Genomic DNA, 10,495 nt, shown 5'->3' with positions numbered 1-10,495 from the left:
AGTCCCAGGTTTTTCTCATAACATCCTGTGGCTCAGAGGCAAAGGGACTTTCTTCTTCACTGTTGCCTTTCATCTATAGCTGCAAAATAAACTTACACCCAGATTACCTCTCCCTGTCAAGGAACTGGATCAGGTATTTTTATAGTGCTGCTTGGCCAAATGAAGAAGAGAAGAATCTAGAATAGCTTGGAAATTTCTGGGCTGGGTCTCATCACCCAAGCTACAAAAATACAAGAAGGTCCTGGGCTGAGGCAAGGAAAGAGGCGATGATTTGTTCTCTTTGGGGCTATGGTAAATTTGAGGCACATCTAGGATATCCGAGTGGAGTGTCAGATGTTCAAATCTAGAGCTTGGCCCTAGAGAAAAACCAAATCAAAAAAGGGACAAAGAATATGATCACTTAGTTCACAGAAAAGGACAAAAACAGCTCTTAAATATAGAAAAAGATGTTCAACCTCACTCGTAATGTAAGAAATGCAAATTGACTACCTGAATAACATTTCTCACCTATCAAATTGGAAAAAACCCAAACGTTTGGTAACACATTTTGTTGATAAGGGCTGTGGGGAAACAGGAATGTTTCTATGTTGCTGGTGAGGATTTAATTTCATATAATCACTCTGAAGAGCAATTTGGCACTCCAATGAAATTACGAATGTACATATCCTTTATTCCAAAAATTCCACTTTGGAGAATTTATCCTAAGGATATACATGCACATGTGTGAATTGTATTTGCACAAAATTACTCATTACAACATCATTTGTAATGCAAGTGTATTAGTCAGGGTCCTCGAGAGAAACAGACCAACAGGACACACAAACACACACACACACACACACACACACACACACACACACAGAAAGAGAATATAAGGAAATGGCTCACACAATTATGGAAGCTGAGAAGTCCACACCCAAGAGAACTGATGGAGTAAGTTCTATCCAAGTCCATGTTTGAAGGCAAAATAACACTGATGTCTCAGCTAAAAGACAGGCAGAGAAAGAGCCTTACCTAGCCTTTTATTTTATTCAGGCCTTCAATAGATTTGATGAGGGCCACCCACAGTAGAAGACAGTTTGCTTGATTGATTCAGTCCACCAATTCAAATGCTAATCTCATCCAGAAACACCCTCATGTCAAACACACCCAGAAATAATGTTTAACCAAACATCTGGGCAGCCTGTGGCCCAGTCAAGGTGACACATAAAATTATCCATCATGACAAGCAACTGGAAACAGCTCACATGCCTATCAATAGGAAACTGGTTAAGTAAATGATGGGACATCCAGACAATAGAACACTGTGCAATTATAAATTTTAAAAAGAAAAAGAGGAATGAAGATATTCTCTATATGCTATCATAGAAAGATCTAAAGTGAAAAAAGCAAAGTGTAGAATTTGTGTGTAATATGATACATTTGAGGGAAAATGAGGAAAAATTACAATTTATATATGAATCTTTCTGCATACGTGTAAAGAACTTCTGGAATGAGTCATAAGAAACCAAGAGTGCCAGGTGTGGTGGCTCTCACCCATAATGCTAGCACTTTGGCAAGCTGAGGCAGGAGGATCACTTGAGCCCGGGATTTGGAGGCTGCAGTGAGCTATGACTGCACCACTGCATTCTAGCCTGGGTGACAGAGCAAGACTTTGTTAAGAAAGGAAATGAAAGGGGCTGGGGGAAAGGAAAGGAAAGGAACACAAAATTAAGTGCAATAATCTCTCATGAGGACAGAAACTAGGCATATACAAGACAAAGAAGAGAGAGAATTTTAACTGACTATTTATACTATCTGGATTTTTAACTATGAAAATGCAGTGTCCATTCAAAAAGATTTTAAATAACTGAGAAGGGAAAAGAAGAGCTGTGTGTCTAGGAAGGTACAACTTGGAAGCCATCAGCACACAGCCAGCATTTAAAGCCATGAAGAAAGTGAAGTTGTCTAGACAGATGTGAAGAGAGAAGGAAGTTTAAGGAGTGGGGTAGAAGAAAAGGTGGTGGAGAAGCAGTCCGAAAAATAGAAGACAGAAGAGGCAGGTGGTCTCAGAGGGTATATAATGGTCTCACAGCAAGAAATATAAAATGCAAACTCAAGCATTTGGCAGCTGGGTCGTTTCTGGGATGATATATTTAACCAGATAGTCTGTATTGTGTTTGCACTTTCTGTAGGAAATACATCACGTAGTTACATTTCATCCTTGGAATTCCTTTCTCTCCTGTCAGTGCAACCTGATTTGAGATGTAAATAAACTGCGGAGATAATGCCGGAGTCTCGTCAGACGCCCAGTTCTCCTGCCAGCCGAGGATGGGAGTGATGATGAATGGTGCCAGGCCCGCTGCATAATCTTTTCTGTTTTAATACTCGATTATCATGTCCCTCATCTTCCCTGGACCCGAGACTCAACACATTAAAATCTCTTTGTTTCTTCCACAATGCTTCTATCTCCGTTGCATCTCCAGCCTCCTTTAATATTGTTCATTATTGAAGGGAACACAGAAAACCAATTACCCAGGTGGCAGCCGGAGTTGGTCATGTGCCCACCCAGCCGCATGGAGAGACCGGTTCCCTGTTCAGATGAATGAGAATCCTCACGCCCTGCCAAGTCCCTCACCTGTCCCCAGGCTCCTGGGAGCCGCCACTGACATGGCCACACATGCGTTAGACATTCACATTCAGCTAATTCAATTGGTGTTTGTCAATGCCAGGTGCTTTGGGAGGGCCAGGCAGTTCTGCAGGCAAAGCAGTTGTTCATACAGTGGTTAAGAGCAGAGACTTCCAGAATACCTGAGTTTGAATCCTGAGTCTGCTGATAAAGCTGTGTGGCCTTGGACAGATTCCTAACCTCTCAGTCCCTTTGAGTTCCCATTTGTAAAATGGAAATAATAGTACCCACATGTTGTGGGTTAAATTGTACCCCCCACCAAAAAAAAAGATATGTTAAAGTCTCAACCCCTGGTACCTGTGAATGTGACCTTATTTGGAAATAAGGTCTTTGCAGATGTAATCAAGTGAAGAAGAGGTCATGCAGAATTAGGGAGACCCCTAAATCTAATGACTGGTGTCCTTATGAGGAAGGAGAGATTTGAAGACGCAGAGACATATACATCAGGAAGGCCACGTGAGGCCACAGCAGAGAATGGAGAGATTCATCTGCAAGCCAGGGAATGCCAGTAACCACGAGAATCTAGAACAGGCAAGGAAAGATTCTTCCCTAAAGGCTTTGGAGGGAAATATGGTCCTGCCAACACCTTGACTTTAGACTTCTAGCTTCCAGAATTATGAAAGAATAGATTTCTGTTGTCTTAAGCCACACAGTTTGTGGTCATTTGTTACAGTAGCCCTGGGACATTAATACCCCAGCTCAGAGGGTGTCGATTGACATCAGAGGGTGTCAAATGAGGATTGATTATACATGCAACACACGCGAAGTACTTAGGAGAGTGTCTGACATCTGGTGAACCATACAAGTGTGTCGTAATTGTTATTTGTTGATATTATTGTGGTTGCTTTGTCCCATAAGCAGACATCCCTTATCATTACAGCAATAGCAGACAATGGACAGATAAGTTGCCTGCCCATCTGCACAGACACCTGGAGTTAACTATTGGCAAGCAGGCTCTCAGTCCATCCCCTGATACAAGGGAAGAGGCCAAGCTCTCCCATGTACGGGGCTTGCACTGCTCACCTTGGCAGGGAAATTATAAGAGGGAGGATGCCAAGCACATGTGTGTAGGTTGACAACTTTCTAAAGACTGAACTGGTTTCTGTTATACTGAGACCTCCTAAGGGGAAGAGTCAATTCCTTAGTCAACATAATTGGGGCAAGGGATAGCCTTGTGGTGAAGCACATGGGTCTTGGGGTCAGAGTATCTGGCTCAAATCTCACTTCTTCCACCTACTAGTTCTGTGACTTTCAGCAATACTTTAGCCCTTTTTTTTTTTTTTTTTTTTTTTGAGACTATGTCTCACTCTGTCACCCAGGCTGGAGTGCAGTGGCATGATCTCGGCTCACTGCAACCTCCGGGCTCAAGCGATTCTTGTGCCTCAGCCTCCAGAGTAGCAGGATTACAGGCATGCACCACCATGCCCAGCTAATTTTTGTTTTTTGGTAGAGATGGGGTTTCGCCATGTTGGCCAGGCTGGTCTCAAACTCCTGACCTCAAGTGATCTGCTCGCCTTGGCCTCCCAAATAGCTGGGATTACAGACACGAGCCACCCTTCCCAGCCCTTTAGCCTGTTTCCTCATCTGTAAAATGGCAAAGGCTAACATAAAGTGTATCATAATGTATTGGTGGATAATCTAGAGTGGATAGAAAAGGGAAGTTTTTTCGGGGCCAACACAGCTCCCTTGGTCCTGCATACACACACACACACACACACACATCTGTTGGCACCCTGAGGTCACTCTCACACCCAATGTCATTATCTGTTCCCTGTAATTATCTGTTGAATTTTTTGCCAAAATTATTTACCATTCAGTCCTCTACAGAAAAAGTTTGTTGATCCCTGCTTTAAATCAACTCACTTTTTAATTTAAATGCATTTCTAAATAGGACACATGATATAGCCAATGTAATTGAAAACCAGTATTTCTTGCCATAGATGGAAGGTAACAATAAAATAAATGTGTAACTACAATTATTAGTGTGAGTCAAAGAAGGAACACTCAGAGTAGAAGGAGAAAAAGGAGGATTTATAGTGGCAGGGAATCAGAGGAACTCGGGGGAAATAGGCCATTGAGAAAGGTAGTGAAGGCTGTAATAGAAATACAGCTCATCACAAGGGAGCAGAGTAAATAAAAGCATCAGGGAAAAAGGACACTGGGAACCAAAAAAAAAAAAAAAGATTTCTTTTCAACATCTGAAAGTAATAAGCATAATTTATAAACTAGATTAGAAAAGAACTTCTCAGCACATTTATAATGAAAACCGCTGATGCTAATGAGAGCAATAACATTTAAATAGAAATCTGTTTACCTTTGGGAAATTCATGCATAACTTCAATGCTGTACTGACTGACTTAAGGACCAGGGACTGGACTGATTAACCTTCCCAGGTTTGTTTTCAAAAGGAGAGTTGGCTGAGGTGCAACAGCCTGACGAGAACTCAACAGCCTAAACCTATGATTGGGAGTAATTGGAACCAGTGGAACCGAGGTCAGAGTAGCCAACCTGGCCACATGCTACAGTTCTTTCCAGTATGAGCATCCCAGGCTTCTTTCAAAACCTGAAGAAAGCTATGCTCCTCCTTCTCAGAAAAACACACAAAAATACACACACCAAAACTTTTGCATTTAATTTGTTTTACATTGGAAATATATGTCTTGTATATCAGTAGAAGTTAAAAGCTGTCTTAAAAAAAAAAAAAAACTCCTGATCTAATTATTTTATAACTTACTCTAAGAGTTAAGACCTATTTAAATGGTAAAGGGGGTCAATTCAAAATTGCAAATAAAACAGAAATGTTTAAAATTTTCTTCTTCTCAAAATCACATTTTAAAGAAAATACTATAATTTCTTGGCTTGAATTAAAAGTTGGCTTTGTGAAGTAGTCTTTGATATCAATCCCAAATCAATTTTAAATTTTCCGTTAAATGGCACTAAGGGTCAAAAACCCTGAACCCCCAAAATGCACAGGAAAAGACAAAATTAACATTCCCATTGCTTGCTTTGCCAACTTAGAGTGGGGCTATGTCAATAAACACCAAATCCTCCAAGACTTTGTAAATTAAATTCATGTTCTGTTTTCTTTTGTCCTTAAGTTAATGAGGCTGGGTCAACGAGGGAAGAGTTTATGAATCTATCATTAAATTTGAAGATGATCGGAGTGTAAGTAACCTTCAAATGACTTCATCAGTGTTTCAAGGTGTTTTCAGATTTGGATGCGCCATGAAATTTATAAGGCTGTCATTTTTGGCTCCGATCTGCAGAAGTGCTTTCATTCAGCCTTGAGAAGTTTGCAGAGTTATCCCCCTGTAGGGTAAGATTTTGGTTTACACAGCAGTTCAGAGCAGAGACTTAACCACTGCGGGTTAACATTTTTGCCAAAAAAAGCTCACAATTTTTCTGCACTGACCATAATAGTAACTGAAGGACCTTGCATGGAAATATTGGCTTCATTCTGGTGAACGATAATTTCTTCCAAGTAAGTCCAGTGGTAAAAGAATTTCCTGCCAAATTGTTCTGCAAAGGAGCTTTACTTATTATTATTATTACTATTATTATACTTTAAGTTCTATGGTACATGTGCACAACGTGCAGGTTTGTTACATATGTATACATGTGCCATGTTGGTGTGCTGCATCCATTAACTAGTAATTTACATTAGGTATTCCTCCTAATGCTATCCCTGCCCCCTCCCTATGCAGCCATAAAAAAGGATGTGTTCATGTCCTTTGCAGGGACATGGATGAAGCTGGAAACCGTCATTCTGAGCAAACTGTCGCAAGGACAGAAAACCAAACACTGCATGTTCTCACCATAGGTGGGAATTGAACAATGAGAACACTTGGACACAGGGTGGGGAACTGCAAAGGAGCTTTTCATACTCTCATAAAGGTGAAAATTCTGCCCCATGTTCAATCAAGAGCTTGGGGGAATTGTTTTCTGGAAAGGCAGCATACTTGTATGTAAACAGGAAGAACACGATATTCTGCATCCATTGGGTAGCAAAAACTCCTCAAAAGGCCAGCTTTTAGGGCACGAGACAAGACTCCCTTCAGGATTTTGGCCGAGTCCCCATGCCAGTGTAGAAAGTAATGAAGCACGCAGCGTCTCCATTAAAACAAGGAAGCCATATGTGTTGTAAGGCATGCCAGATGCTGTCATCCATACCCAGACATTTTTCCTGGTTAAAGTTGTGTCTGAAGAAAATTAACTTTTTAGGCATGATGTTTCCAAAGGGACCCACCAAAAGAAAATGTTTCTTCTGAAGGCGTCAGAATGCACCTAGTGGATGAAGAGTACATGAAGAGTACTACCTCTGCACTGAAAGGCGTCGGCAGTTGCACGCAGTTGCAAGCTGAAGGAAGGAGAAATCGCTACAATTCTTGCTTTAAAATATCCCGAAGAAATAAGTTCATTGGCCGGGCGCTATGGCTCACGCCTGTAATCCCAGCACTTTGGGAGGCCGAGGCGGGCGGATAACGAGGTCAGGAGATCGAGACCATCCTGGCTAACACAGTGAAACCCTATCTCTACTAAAAATGCAAAAAAAAAAAAATTAGCCAGGCGTGGTGGCGGCCGGCGCCTGTAGTCCCAGCGGCCGGCGCCTGTAGTCCCAGCTACTCGGGAGGCTGAGGCAGGAGAACGGCGTGAACCCGGGAGGCGGAGCTTGCAATGAGCTGAGATTGCGCCACTGCACTCCAGCCTCGGCGACAGAGCGAGACTCCGTCTCAAAAAAAAAATAAAAGAAATAAGTGTTCATCTTTTGGAGTAGGTGAGGTTATTTGAGAGAGGCACTACTTTATTGATTTCTCTGCTCCAAGTCATAAACCAGCTTGATCACTGCTAGGGTACTGGTCTTCTTCAAGATATCCCCAGTTGTACAGATACTCTGTATTTTTGGCAATGTGAGTGACAATGTTGTAGAATGTTTCTAGATACGGCATTGGGGCTGGGACAAACATAAGATCAGGTGGAGTTCCAGCCTTTCTAAATTTAAGGTTTGTCTCAGGAAACACACCCACACTGCAAGATGCTGAGATGGAAGTTGCTTCTTCGGTTTTGTTTGTTTTATGCACCCATTGATGAGCGATTTGATGAGCGATTTGCATTCACAGAACCACTGTGGCTTTAGTGTTCCATAATGTTCAATGAGGAAAGCGAAACCAAGGGATACGTCAGTTGCATCATGCTTTTATCTCTTGATACTTCCCAATTTAGCTAAACTTGATGTGAACAAAGACAGATTCCCTTGAGTATTAAGGCAAGGCATATCTTCTTTAATTTTTATCAGTGAGAAATTAATATAGGCATTGACACAACCATAACCATAAACTTTGCGTATTACCATTCCACAACGGTTTGAAATGGAACAATATCATAATCATATAATTTGACACCAAATTTTTTTCAAAGATGACTTTCAAAGTAACAGAAAGAAAACCGGAAGAAAAGCTGTGTGTGTGTGTGCACGTATCTGATTCACAGAACTCTTCTGAGATGGAGTGTCGCCCTGTCGCCCAGGCTGGAGTGCAGTGGCACGATCTCAGCTCACTGCAACCTCCGCCTCCCAGGTTCAAATGATTCTCCTCCCTCAGCGTCCTAAGTAGCTGGGATTACAGGCATGCACCACCACACCCAGCTAATTTTTATATTTTTAGTAGACATGGGGTTTCACCATGTTGGCCAGGCTGGTCTCGAACTCCTGACCTCGTGATCCGCCCGCCTCGGCCTCCCAAAGTTCTGGGATTACAGGCATAAACCACTGCGCCAGGCCTGATGCACAGAACTCTTGATATTCATCCATATGCCCCTTCTTTGACCTCTTCTTTCTCCTCCCCTACTCTAGGTTAAGAAACTCTGCAATTAATATTGATACTAGACTCCAGCCCACCAATGCTTTTTTTTTTTTTTAGACAGGGTCTTGCTGTGTCACCCAGGCTGGAGTGCAGTGGTATAATCTCAGCTCACTGCAGCCTCCACCTCCCCAGGCTTGGTTGATCCTCCCACCTTAGCCTCCTGAGTAGCTGGGACCATAGGTGCACTCTGCCTCACCTGGCTAATTTGTTACTTTCTTGTAGAAACAGACTTTTGCCATGTTTGTCAGGTTGGTCTCAAACTCCTGGGCTCAAGAGATCTGCCCGCCTCGGCCTCCCAAAGAGCCAGGATTACAGTCATGAGCCACTGCATCCAGCAAATCCACCAATGCTTGTACCGACTACTGGGACAGCAACTTTAAGTGGGCATAATCAAATAGAGTTATAATGAATTGCTCTGACCAACCATACAAGGGACAGAGATCTCTAGTCAACATAAATTTCAAGCCCAAATTGGCCCACATTCCCTATTCTTCTCTGTTTTATACTCCAATGTTGTCCAACTCCTATTTTCACTGATAACTGATGTTTCCTTCATGATATCTGTAGAGCCTGGATTGTTAGAGCTTAGACCCTTCACTTTCTTCCTGAGGCAACGTAGCCTAGTGGTCGAGTGAATCGGTTTGAGCCAAATGTAGTGGCTCTTTTTAATCCCAGCACTTCCGGGGTCCAAGGCAGGTAGATCACTTGAAGCCCAGAGCAACAGGGCGAGACCCCATCTTTACCGAAAAAGGAAAAAAAAGTGAATAGGTTTGGAAGTCAGATGGGCTAGAGTTTGGCTCTAGTTCCACCATTTGATTTTTTTAATAGCCATGTGGCCTATTTAAGCCTATTTTCTCATCTGTAGCTAGGTATTAAAGGAAATAATATATCTGTAATAATCTCACTCCATTTTTGATATCTGGCTGCTGATAGCTTTCAAGCCCCATCCTTTCCTCTTCCTCTTCTGCCTCACATATGAACAGGCCAATAACAGAGCCTGGGTGTTATCTCCTTTGGTGATGCCAAGAAGTTCAACACTATACAAGCCTGACTTGTGGGCAGGAACCCACAACACAACCCTATCCCCCAGCTACCATCAAATCCAAGCCAACCTCCATTCTTTGCTTTCTCAAGCCATTTTGGACCTACTAGGGAAGTCTGCCTTGCTTATTACACGAGTAATAAACCTTGTCATAGTGTGTGTGTGTGTGTGTGTGTGTCATATGAACAAATCTGGAGTGACACAATCCATCCCACTTTTGCAGGGTGACCACAACTCTGTGAGCAGTATGCCTACGCAATGACCACCACCACTGGGGGTCATTCTTCTTTGGCTTTGACTTGTGAACAGGCCCTGCTGCTTGCTGGCTTGCATGCGCTTTGAGTTGTGCCGCTGCGGGCAGGCTGGCTTGCTCTTTGAGCTGAGCTGCTTTCTGCTGAATTTGCTGAGATTTCAAGCCTCTGTTATATACTTAACCAACCTAAATCAGAATTTTCACTAACTGGCATTTAGAAACAGGAGCATGGGATTGGGGCCCTCCTTAAAGTGACCTTGGATCATGTGTCTGGACTCCTTTGTGCGTCTCAATTCCAGCATAAGCCATGACTGCCACTGGGCTCAGGGGAATGACTCTTACTCTGTTACCATTTGTTGTATGTCTCAACTGGACTTTAGTCCCCATTTATAGAGTGCTTGGGGAAAGACGGATACCCTATGCAATATGCATGCCATCGAGTGGTCCTTGCATGGAAGTATATGATGAAGTCATATCCCTAAAAACAGGTGACTCACTAGGACCCTACAAAACGGTTTTGCTGCTGCTGCTGCTGCCTATGTGTTTCTCACAACAAAGTTCTCAATGCTGAGAGTTACATGGAGAAAAATATGCCTAGCACCCTGGTGGCATGGCCAAAGGGTTAATTCAAACACAACTTAAACCCTGGGTCCTTAAACCCAATAAAGCAACCA

This window comes from Hylobates moloch, unplaced genomic scaffold (genome assembly GCF_009828535.3).
Source record: "Hylobates moloch isolate HMO894 unplaced genomic scaffold, HMol_V3 SCAFFOLD_6, whole genome shotgun sequence".
Classification (NCBI taxonomy): Eukaryota; Metazoa; Chordata; class Mammalia; order Primates; family Hylobatidae; genus Hylobates; species Hylobates moloch.
This window is presented reverse-complemented; position numbering follows the sequence as displayed.